At 40.6% G+C, this 11,045-nt stretch overlaps 1 long non-coding RNA gene across 1 annotated transcript in view; it reads right to left on the reverse strand.

Moving 5' to 3' along the window:
* LOC105664278 (uncharacterized) overlaps window positions 1-5,259 on the reverse strand; it is a 144,746-nt gene extending 139,487 nt beyond the window's left edge. Inside the window, exons 1-2 of the long non-coding RNA XR_013039704.1 lie at window positions 5,233-5,259; window positions 4,978-5,183 (exon numbers count right to left, since the gene is read on the reverse strand). This is a non-coding gene — a long non-coding RNA (uncharacterized LOC105664278). The remainder of the gene's footprint in view (window positions 1-4,977; window positions 5,184-5,232) is intronic.
* Window positions 5,260-11,045: the final 5,786 nt, after the last annotated feature.

Consider the following 11,045-nt stretch of genomic DNA (forward strand, 5'->3'; position numbering starts at 1 on the left):
ATTTTACATATCACATGTCAGTTAACTGTTTTAGTTGATGTTTCGGAGTTAGATACAAACTTGGCTGAAATAAATAATTGGCAAATGCTCGCAAAAATGAATAAAGCGCAAACTTGATTAATTAAAATTATTGTTTTCTGTTATTGAAAATTTATAGAGAGTAGCAATGTAAACTGAATTTGTGCATATGTACATGAATTGAACATATATCTAGACAATTAAGCAATAATCTAACAAAATATGACAAAATATTATAGAGAAGCTGCTACAGCTAAAAATGATGGGAAAAAATTATGAATGGCCGAAAAAACAGAAGCTTCAAGTTACAAGAAAATTATTAGACCTCTAAAAATGCCTACAAATTTTGCAAGTGAATTTTTATGTAAAATTGTATCAAATACTTCCTAAAAAATTATATTCATTGAAAATTTGATTTTATCAAGAAATTTGGAAGTCTCTGGTCAAACTATGAATTTTCTGTCATTTCATCTCACTGTGGCCACTTTTCTGAAAAATCTGTCATAGCGATCGCCAACAACAAATTTTTAACCAAATAAACACAAAACGAATATTGTAGAAACTATTAAAATTGCACTAGCAAATAACACACAAAGGTATTAAAAAATGAAAATACAAATATTTTACTCTATATTCGATTTAAAAGTGACAAGTTCAGAAACGTTTTTCAGCTAAACACAATTTTTCAACGGAAATAAACTTTACGATACCGAGAAATACGAGAAGATACATAAAGTTTGCATGCTTAAAAAGAATACACGTTCACGTTGGGATATCAAACAAAAGGTCGGAACTTAACAAAACACGTGACATCAAATAAAAAGACACAGTTTACAAGCATCGCAACGAGTTATTCTCTTTCTGATGTTCCGCAAACGCAACAGAAAGTTCGGTCGGTTCAAGTTTCGCAAAGTGAACGACAACTCTGAGAAACGCGACACAACCCCATGGGATTTCTAACGGCGAGATTCTGAGATTTCATTAGGCAACCTATACCCCGTTTCCGTTTAAACTCGGAAAAAGTTTCCGTCGACTGCGTGCAACTGAGATTTCTCGTGATCCCCGCGGCAAATTGGTTTTAGGAAAATTAATTAAGAACCGAATGCGAGGAGAGTTAAGATCCTAAACGATAGAGACACTAGGGATTTCATTTTCACTGATCACCTTCCTGTCACCGGAACGATGTTCCTCAACTTCGCGACAACTTTCCGTAATATCGAGTTATCTAACAAATTTTCTAAATTAACTTTACATTTTTCAATTCGTTTGAAAATGTTAACATTTTGTAAGTGCTACATGTTTATAATATTTCATAAATTTCCTTAATTGCGCAGTTCTATTAAATAAAAATTCAATTTCATAGCATGAAAATCATGTTTGCGAATAGTCTTGCAAAATATTTACCGATGACTTCATTTTCGAGTGTATTTTAATACAACTAAAGATACTTCCTTGCTAAAAATAAACCATTCCCATTTCATCTAGTCTCGTCTCCAATTTCGCCGCGCAAAGAAATAGCAAGTCGGACAAGTAAATCTTTCATGGTACAATGTCGAAACGAGTGTTTAAAATTGTCCGAAATTCCGACGTATTGGATGTCGAATTTCGTGCAGATAATTGGAAGCTGCGGTTACAGAATCCAGCTGTCAAACGTCGTTTCGCGAGGAGGCCGATTTCCTTGCAGACGTGCCCGAGCTTTGTGACAGGATACACGGTTAACGAACCCCGTGAACGATCGTGAACGTTAAGGAGGTTGTTCTCCCGTGTGGGAAAGCACAGTCCATTCTCTCGCTGACAATACATCCATTTGATAAAAGTCACTCGATCCCCCTTTCGCCGAGAACAAATATTGGAAGGAGTGCTCGCGATAAGCGTGAAACTCTGAATTCGAAGCTGTCGTAGATTATGCCGGCTTCGTGTGTTTGTTTGCGTGTGTATGGCCGTGTGTGTGCGCGCGCGCGAGCGTTTCTACGTGTGTGCACACGCGTGTATATGCACACGCGGGGCCACTCTGCTTTACGAGGCAGATGTTGATAACGAACGACAGCGACAGAGACGAGGACAGTGACAGCTGCCCCGTATTGTTCGACACGTTCGCTGATTATAGGTCAAAGGCCCCTTACGAATCAAAGAATTAGCGAAGAAAGGCTCGACATTTTTCCCCGCCCACCTACACCGGAAAAAGCGTCATTTTTTTACCGGTCAATTTCATGCGCAACTAGCGATCAATCGCTGAACGGCCCTTCGATTCGAAGCGTTAATCACAGGGGTTGAAGTGCGCCCTGGCAAAGTCACAGAAGGTCCGAATTTTTTTTTTGGCGGGGAAATTCGTCGAATTTTTCTGCGGACATAGAATGTTTCGTAGTGTGAGTGCACATCAAAGGACCTTTAATTTCTTACTGTTATCGTTCATCCGCAACGTATTCAGTTTTTGGGTTATGTATTTTGGCAAAATTTTTGAAGATGAAATAGTTTGCAGATTGTTAATTATTCGAGATCAAAGAATACCTGTCATTTGCAATCAATACGTTCGTTATTCAATCACAACGTTCTGAATTTGATATAATTGAATTATTAAAAGTAGATTGAAGAAAATTTGATACATATCGTGTTACACCAGGTGACACATTAAAATTTCAATCATATTTGTTACTTGCGGTTCTTCTACTATAATTGTAAATAATTTTGAATCCATTGCTGTATTCTGAATGTACTATAATATTTTTATATCTTGTTAATCATAAGCCTTCATCGCACTCTACTACATGCAATCTACTAAGAAATTTTTAAATTGTACAAAATTTTTCAGTTAAATAAGTGAGTTATGATTTTTATAATTTGCTCATCTTTTGTAATAATCACAATTTTCTGTATCTTCTCAAAATATCACTTTGTAATATCATGTCACTTTTCCCCCACGAAACTTCTTTCAGTAAATAGTATTCATTTATTCCTTTAGAAAATTAAAAAACACTTTTCTTTTAAAAATTGTAAAAGTCATGCAACAAATAGTTAACAAATAAACTATGCTCAAAAAACTTCGTAACGCCAAATATTTAATTTTCTGTCATCCTTCCTTAATAACAGAATTGAAAACTGAAACAGCAGTAATCCAATTAACTGCACTTAAGATGTCTTACTGCATATGTCCGTTTTCACTATGATAACGCGAGGGCACCGGTGACGGGCGATTCGAATAATAATCGAATTAATAAAAAAAAGAATGAAATTCATAACGTCGTTAATATTAAAATAATGACATAAAATAAACTCTGAATTTAAATTCGAAAATCACCTCTTCATATTTAAAACGATTTGTTTCAACACGTCTCATTACCCATGTCCATTTTCGCTACAACTGTCATCGGATTAATAAGCAACGAATATTATTTATTATTTAGTACACGGCAGCCATAAATATAAGTTTTTTAGCAAGATCATCTACGAGTTGTCAGACATTAACGTCTGACTCTGTACGTCCGTTACTACTAAGACAAGACTGCATTTATGACTTTCGAAACAGAAGTCACTTTCGAATTAATCTATGATTTTGAGCTGTCGAATGACGTTTCAACAAGATTATTTCACGTTCAATACTGTATTCGAAGAATTTAACGAATGCGTATGACAAAGAATCTGTGGCGAAAATGCGAAAACGGAAAGTATCAATCTCGATTAATTTACAGAACACATTCCACACATTGTTGATTAGAATGCATTTAGCGACGGACAAAAACGGAAAATTGCTACGAACGAGATGCATATCGGTAGTCTGTGTCCCGATACGAAAAATTCCCGACGGAGGGGACACGGAATGACGAAATGGGATTAAAATGATTACTGAAACGTCACGCGTGTCTATTCTTCCTGTTAGTCGCGGCAATACTCCCGTTCCCGTGCTAATTAATCGTTGTCACCGACTTTTTTTCTCTTCTTTGACGATGCGTACCGTGTTTCTTGTTACTCGACACGCTCAACTATTGAAACCCTAGCCCAGCAATTAACGCACAAACACAAGCTGCAGCGAACAAACGTGCGTCAACTGAAACTTAAATGAACTTAACTTAAAATATAAAAAGCCGCGACCGTGCAAATTACCGTGGTTAATCATTTCGTAAGTTGTCCGGCAAACACGAATTAATCGTATTTGTTCGTCACGATTGATTGATGGAATTTGCACGATCAAGTTGCGGTAAGGAAAACAAAGGATAATGAAGGAAATAAATAAAAATGCAACGCAAAAAACAGAAACTGTATTTCGTAACAGGGATTGGAAGGCAACGAAAGCGAAACACCGGTCACATATACACCGCGGGCAAACCGCTCATTGATAATCGCGATGAATAATGGAAGGGTCAATTAAATCTCGATTAAACACTACCGAATAATACGACCCGTTGCTCTTTTCAGCGCTGTTCGACAACCGAACGCATTTCTTTTTTTTTCTCTGTGTTACACACCGCGGCCACGTTCATTCAGCTCGAAAAACAGCACGCAATCACTCGCGAACAACGGTTCCGTACACATCGCAAACGTGGGCTTCATTAAAATTACAATCCGTGGCTATTGATACTAGCCGGCTAACAACCATGACTTTATAAACGTCGAATTTTCACGAACGGAACCGCGTGCAAGACTCGGCGATACTGCTGTCGCGCGAATACGCGTGTAACGAATTAATAATTACGCGTATCAACCACTCAACGTTATCACACTTCACGAATCGAAATCCAATAAAAGAAGGATCGTAAGAAAATTTCACGAAGGGTAAATCAGTACAGCCGAGTCTTTCAACGATGTAGTGTCACAAACTCCGAATATCTCTTCCATTAATCAATGCACAAGTCGATCGAAATCCCCAAAATGAAATTCTCTCCAAGAACATACAGATATCACCAAAATCACTTGAATACGACTGATCGGCAAACACAACGTCAACAGAACGTCACGGTGCATTACCTTATTATTCTGGACGCAGCCACGTTATCCGGAGGATAAAAAATACACGTGTCACACTGAGTCACGATACGGTATAACACGAGATCGGTTATTAAACAGTGACAGATCGAGTCGAGTACACGAGAGAGGAGGCTACATAGGAACACAACAGTCTCAGACGAAGGTTGACGAAGCACTGGACCGTCGTGACGAAGAAGCAGAGCGATCTACTGCCTTCTACCGGCACCAGCCTCACAATGTCCTTGCACACTGTACTCGATCCTCACGGTACTGTCTAGTCATCTTTGTTCTATATAAACACGATCATGTTTCATCGACGACGAGCAACGAACAAAACAGTTGCCACGTTACGGTCGTAAAATAATCCACGAACGTTTCATCGTCACGATAGCCGGCAACAACGACGGCCACGACAACGGTGCCCACCACCACGACGACACATAGAGGTTCCCTTTGTCCCTTTCTCTAGGTACACGCGTCCACCACTGACAAGAATCACCGTCTTTCCGCGTTTAACCGACACCACCACCGAGTTTTCGATGCTCCGCGCTCGCACACGTTTCCCTACGACGATGCCCTCGTGCACCGACTGCAAGTACGCGTCTTCGCACCACGTATGTCCTTCGTGTCCTTAAGGCGCACGTATTACAAAAGCACCGGTAATCACGCGCGTGTCGTCCGTTTCGGTTTGTGCGCGTGTGTACGTGATAACCAGTGTCCGCGTGTTTCGACACAACACCGTGTGTATAGACCAGCGTGATATGGATTGACCTGGATGGTGATTCGGCAGTTGTGCGTATGTGAGTTGCAACGTCGGATGCGTGTACTGGGTTTATATATATATATATACATATACAGTTGGCCGCGTGCGCGCGTTTTGTGTGTACAGTGTGTATGTATGTTTGGCGGGTCGCGCTCTATGTATGTATGTATATATATATATGTGTATGTGAGTGTAGGTGCGGGCGACGCGGGAGCGCGCGCGCGCCTCTACGGTGGTTATATTACAAGGTGTACGCGTCTTAAGTGATTTCGGCCTGGCTGGTCAGCCCGGCAGCTCCGTATGATGAGGCCGCCGCTTTGCTACTGACAGACCTAAAGACCACCCTAACCCTGCAGTCGGGGACGAGGGGTTCCCCACCCCCGTCGTGAACGGGCGAGAGAGAGACCACCCCTCCGCCGCCAGGGACTGGGGCGAATAAGCAACCCTTAGCACCCGATGCCACCTCCACGGCGGCGGCGCAAACGCACTCCTGCCTCCGAGGGTAGTCTTATCCCCACTATTTCTTCCGTAGATGCGAGACTGCTGTCCCCTCTCGCCCACCCCCAGACGGTTGAACGCTGCCACCACCAGAAAACCCCTACGCTCCGCGACGCACACCGCCGCCGTCGCCGTCGCCGCCACCGCCACCGATGTCGTTTTCTACCCCTCCAGCCGGACTCCGAGGTCGAGAACAACCCCTTCCAGATTTCAACCCCTTCTTCTCGTCTCCTACGCGGCTTCTAGTCGGAGAGTCGTCTTAAGATAAAAACACGGACGATCGGGTTTTGCAGTTAACCCACTCACCCTCGCCTCGTTCCCCTACCATCTAGCCAGACTTTTCCTTCTACCCCACCTTATTCTACCACTATCCCCTTCTCTCTTCTCTACGAAGCTACCCTTCTTCCTAACCTCTCCTCTCTCTTTCTCTCTCCCTCTATTGCTCTCTTTTCTATGTACTAGCCCTTGCAAGCAACCACGATTCAATCCCCAACCCCTTCGATTCTCTCCTATACTCTTTCTCTTCTTCCCTCGATCGCGTTCTCTCTGACTCGATGGGACTTTCGATTCTTTCGGGGGCAACCTTCAATCCCCCCCGTTATCCCTTTTTTCCTCTCTTCGCCGACTGATACATCGCGTGTCGACCTGTTCGACGTTATCATACCGTTCACCCTCGGAACACACATATCCCCCACCCCAGCCGGTCAGACTCCCACCAACGGGAGACAGCAACAACGAGAATCACCTCGTGCTTTTTCATGGTTGGTATATGTATATGTATATTGTTGTCAGTGTGTTGTTCTTTTTTCCAACTTTTTTAGATACATCGATCTTCGACGTATACGTATCCTATCCCGTTGTTGTGCCACTGTGACGTGAACGGCAAGATCACTTTCGCCCCCGTTTCTTTCGCAATGGACTTCGGACGCTTCGGGGTAGATGTTCTCGGAAATATACTTCTGGACTTGGTTTTTACGGACATTTGTGAGATACATTAGAGAAAGAAATTATGATTTTGGTCTTTTGGACAGCGATACTTTTGGACTATCTCGGAAATAGTCGAAGCGATCGGTACAGAAACGGATTACGAAAAATTTTCTACCATGTTGCCAGCTACTTTTGCGAATTTTTGGGAGGATAAAGCACTGTGTCTGATGGAAACGTTGCCATGCGATGTCGAAAGATTAAACTGACGGCGAATGACAGACGAACATGAAATACTGCCTGTGATCTGCGTACCTGGGAAATTTATACCGGCGCAGACAATTTTAACTTTGATTTAACATCGAAAGTTCCCTATGAGTCTCAAACGTTAAACTTTACGAAAATCTCCAATCTACTCTCATTCACCGCTTCCTAGAACGGATTATAATCTTCGCACAATTTTGGACATATTAAGCGTATTACATTTTGCTTCCCATATTCATCAATACTTATACAGTTTATTAATATTTAATACACTTGAAACCTACGTGTATTAAGTTCACCTTTCTAACAAAATTTTACGTGTTTCCTGTATCAAATTTGTCGTCTCATCGCAAAAATTTTTCTGTAAGAAACAGGTGAAGTCATCATTTCGTTCAGAGTCATTTTACTTTTAATATTAATAGTCTGCTGTATAAATGATATTCCTTTTTAGATCAAATTCTTTCGGCAATATGAACAATTTCTTTTTATCTAACAGTACAATTCCAAATAGGAATTATGAAAAATATATTCATCATTCTTGTATCATGCTGGTTCTACATGAAATTAAATATGAATGAATCAAATTTTGCCCTAAGACCTTAAGCTCATACCCCGATTCGAGTTTTTTATATTTTGTGTAAAACTTGACATTTTGATTGCTCTTGTCTAAAGTTTGAAAGATGTAATTGATTCCTGTCTAAAATTTGAAAGATGCAGTTGATTGTCATTTTGGATTTGAGAAGTGTAGTTGATATTCTTCTAAAGTTTGAAATATGTACTTGATTCTTGCCTGTGTTTTGAAAGATGTGTACTGGTTTTTTTAAAGTCTAAAAGATATAGTTGATTCTCATCTAGAGCTGGAAAGACATAGTTCATTCTCATTTAACGTCTCAAAAATGTAGTTGATTCTTCCTTACAGTCTGAAAGATATAGTTGATTGTCGTCTAAAATTTGAAAGATGTAGTTGATTCTTCCCCAAAGTTTGAAAGATGTGACTACATGACAGTTTTAAAGTTCAGATTTGGAAATAACAAAAAGAAGAACAGATTTTTCGAAATCTCGAAAGATGTACAATCTGATACCTCATAACAAGATGTGTATAAACCAAAGAATAGCAATTATTTTCTTGGTCGTATCGCGTAATCGCCTCTACGATTTAATAGAAACAAGAACAAATCCCGGTGAAAGCATTGAACGCGAAACTACGATTCAGCCTTTGAAAGGAGCAGAACGGGTTTGATCGAATGCACATTCCACTGTGGGCGACGTTTCAATGCGAACTACGCAAAATCTGCGTGCACCCGATGATACAGAAGTTACGTATCGGCAAGCGTTCCTGAATACCATCCAATTCGGGATCCATCAATCGTAACCAGTTTATCGTTTCCTTTCCTAAGCCGTCGTCAATTGTTGGCGCACACCTCGACAGAAATTCGGACGATCGACGAACACTCGAGGCTGGAAACGACGTTCGAAAGAAATTTTCACGCAAGTCGAGCTTTTCGAAGCGATCACCCCACCACCCATGCCATCCGCACCCCACTCCCGATCGAAACTCATTTATACTTTTACCACCACTCCACATCCCCCACCGTGGGATTGTTTATGACACGATTCGTTTGATTATTAGCTGTTTATACGCGGCCATCGATCGGGTCACTAACTGCCACGCGGTATTTCAGCAACAGAACACCGACAAAGCTGCGTACCGCCAGTAACCCTTCCTGCCCGTGCAGTTCTTTTCCCTTTTTTTATTTTCAACCCTTTGCTCCGATCGGAGAAACTGGTTATACTGGATTCACGACCGAGGCTGGACACTGATTTTCGGACCCTCAGTTCCATAGGGACGACGTTGCGATCAGGGGACCTTTGTACTGCCGCGGAAGTGCCTAATTTTTCGTACTCAATGAAGCTCTCGTGATCACGTCGAAGACTATTCTGTGTAACCGAAGTCGACCTCGCAGGCTGTTTAAAAGGCGCGGTAGATCGTTTGGGAAGTGACTTTTTTTTATTTGTGAAATTAGTGGAGAAGCTGGTTTTATGTGCTCTTTATAATTTATTTCGAACGTTTACGTTTGATGTTGCTTTATCTAATTTTAAGTTATTTTATCGATCGTTTATGCTTTGTTTCCATAACGCGTTGAACGGCAAGAACGATTACTGTGACGTGTAAATTAATGTTTATTTAAATTTGTATATTTTTATATTTTCCACGGTTATCGCGCGTTAATTTGTGTTTTGGAAGTTGTACGTTAACGGTTCTTACGGCTGTATTATCGTTAAACGCGAATCAGTTTTATCACAATTTAACACTCGAATAGTTTGGTTTAAATGTAATAATATTTTTTCACTGGTGTTAATTTTTAGTTTGTTTCTTAAACGCGTCTTGATTGCTTCTTCCGACGGGGGCGGAAGAATTCTCTGAGTGCGTCTTACGTCTGACAAGATCGGACCGTAACTACTTAGACTCACATAAATTGCGGCTCTTTCACTAGTTTTACGTTGCACGCGTTTATCTCGTATTCGATTTTTTTTCCAAATTTGTTCATTCTGTATAACAGGAACTATTACCGGTAATAAGTAATGGCTCAGTAATAATCATTAAATTGTCACATAGTCCAAACGGAAACCTCTATCGTTTACATTTTTAATTTGATTCTCGTATACAACGTAATTGTCACTCAACACCCACGAAACATGATAAACATTGAGCTGCTTTAAAATCCGTTCTTCGCTTATGCAACAGTTCCACAATTTTTATGATGATTTCCATCGTCGCGCGTTAATTAACATATGTCGGACGAAATATTATTTATGACGTTTTAATGAACGCGCACAGGTGAGATTGATTTTCATTTTATCGACACCTCGGCAATTTCGATTTAATGATCGCGAAAATAGCTCATAATTGTCACTTTATGCGAACAGCCTTCATTTAAAACCTTCTTTTTTTACAGCACTTATTATATCCACGTGATATTTTCCATTTTTTAGCGAATTCATAATACCGAACGTCACTTCCACTTGTTTTCAGTTCGATTCCCGTTGTACCATTTTGTACCGTTCCATCGGCTTTCGAGGTTTTTACGCGTTGTTTAGTACACAATTAACACCACCACCAGTGCACACTATCATCGTGAATGTCACTACACAATCGGAGACGCGTCTCTGCTTGAGATGTGTCTACTACAAGGGGAATGTGTCCGTGGATGACAGGCAATGCGATCAGACCAAAGGGAAGTCACTTAAGCGTCAATGAAAACTACGTCCTTCACCTTAAAACATATACTATTTCGTCTCATGAAAGGAAACAAAATCGAAATGCCAGACCAACTCCTAGAATAACTAAAGAGACCAACAGATTACGGAAATGCCAAGGAAAAATACAACATCTGAATGTCTTTACCTGATTACCCTAAAAGTACCATCTCATGCTCGGACAAAGTCCGCAACTCTCACAGCTCAGAAAAAATAAGAATTTGTTAAATAATAAGAACCCAACATTTGACACACCAAATTATGACATACCAAAACAAAGTCCGGATGTTGACAGATCGCAACAGAACGTTTCGTCGCCACACAGATCACAAACTATACCAAACTCTGTGAACGGAAGGAT

The sequence above is a fragment of the Megachile rotundata genome, chromosome 10 (assembly GCF_050947335.1).
Source record: "Megachile rotundata isolate GNS110a chromosome 10, iyMegRotu1, whole genome shotgun sequence".
NCBI lineage: Eukaryota > Metazoa > Arthropoda > Insecta > Hymenoptera > Megachilidae > Megachile > Megachile rotundata.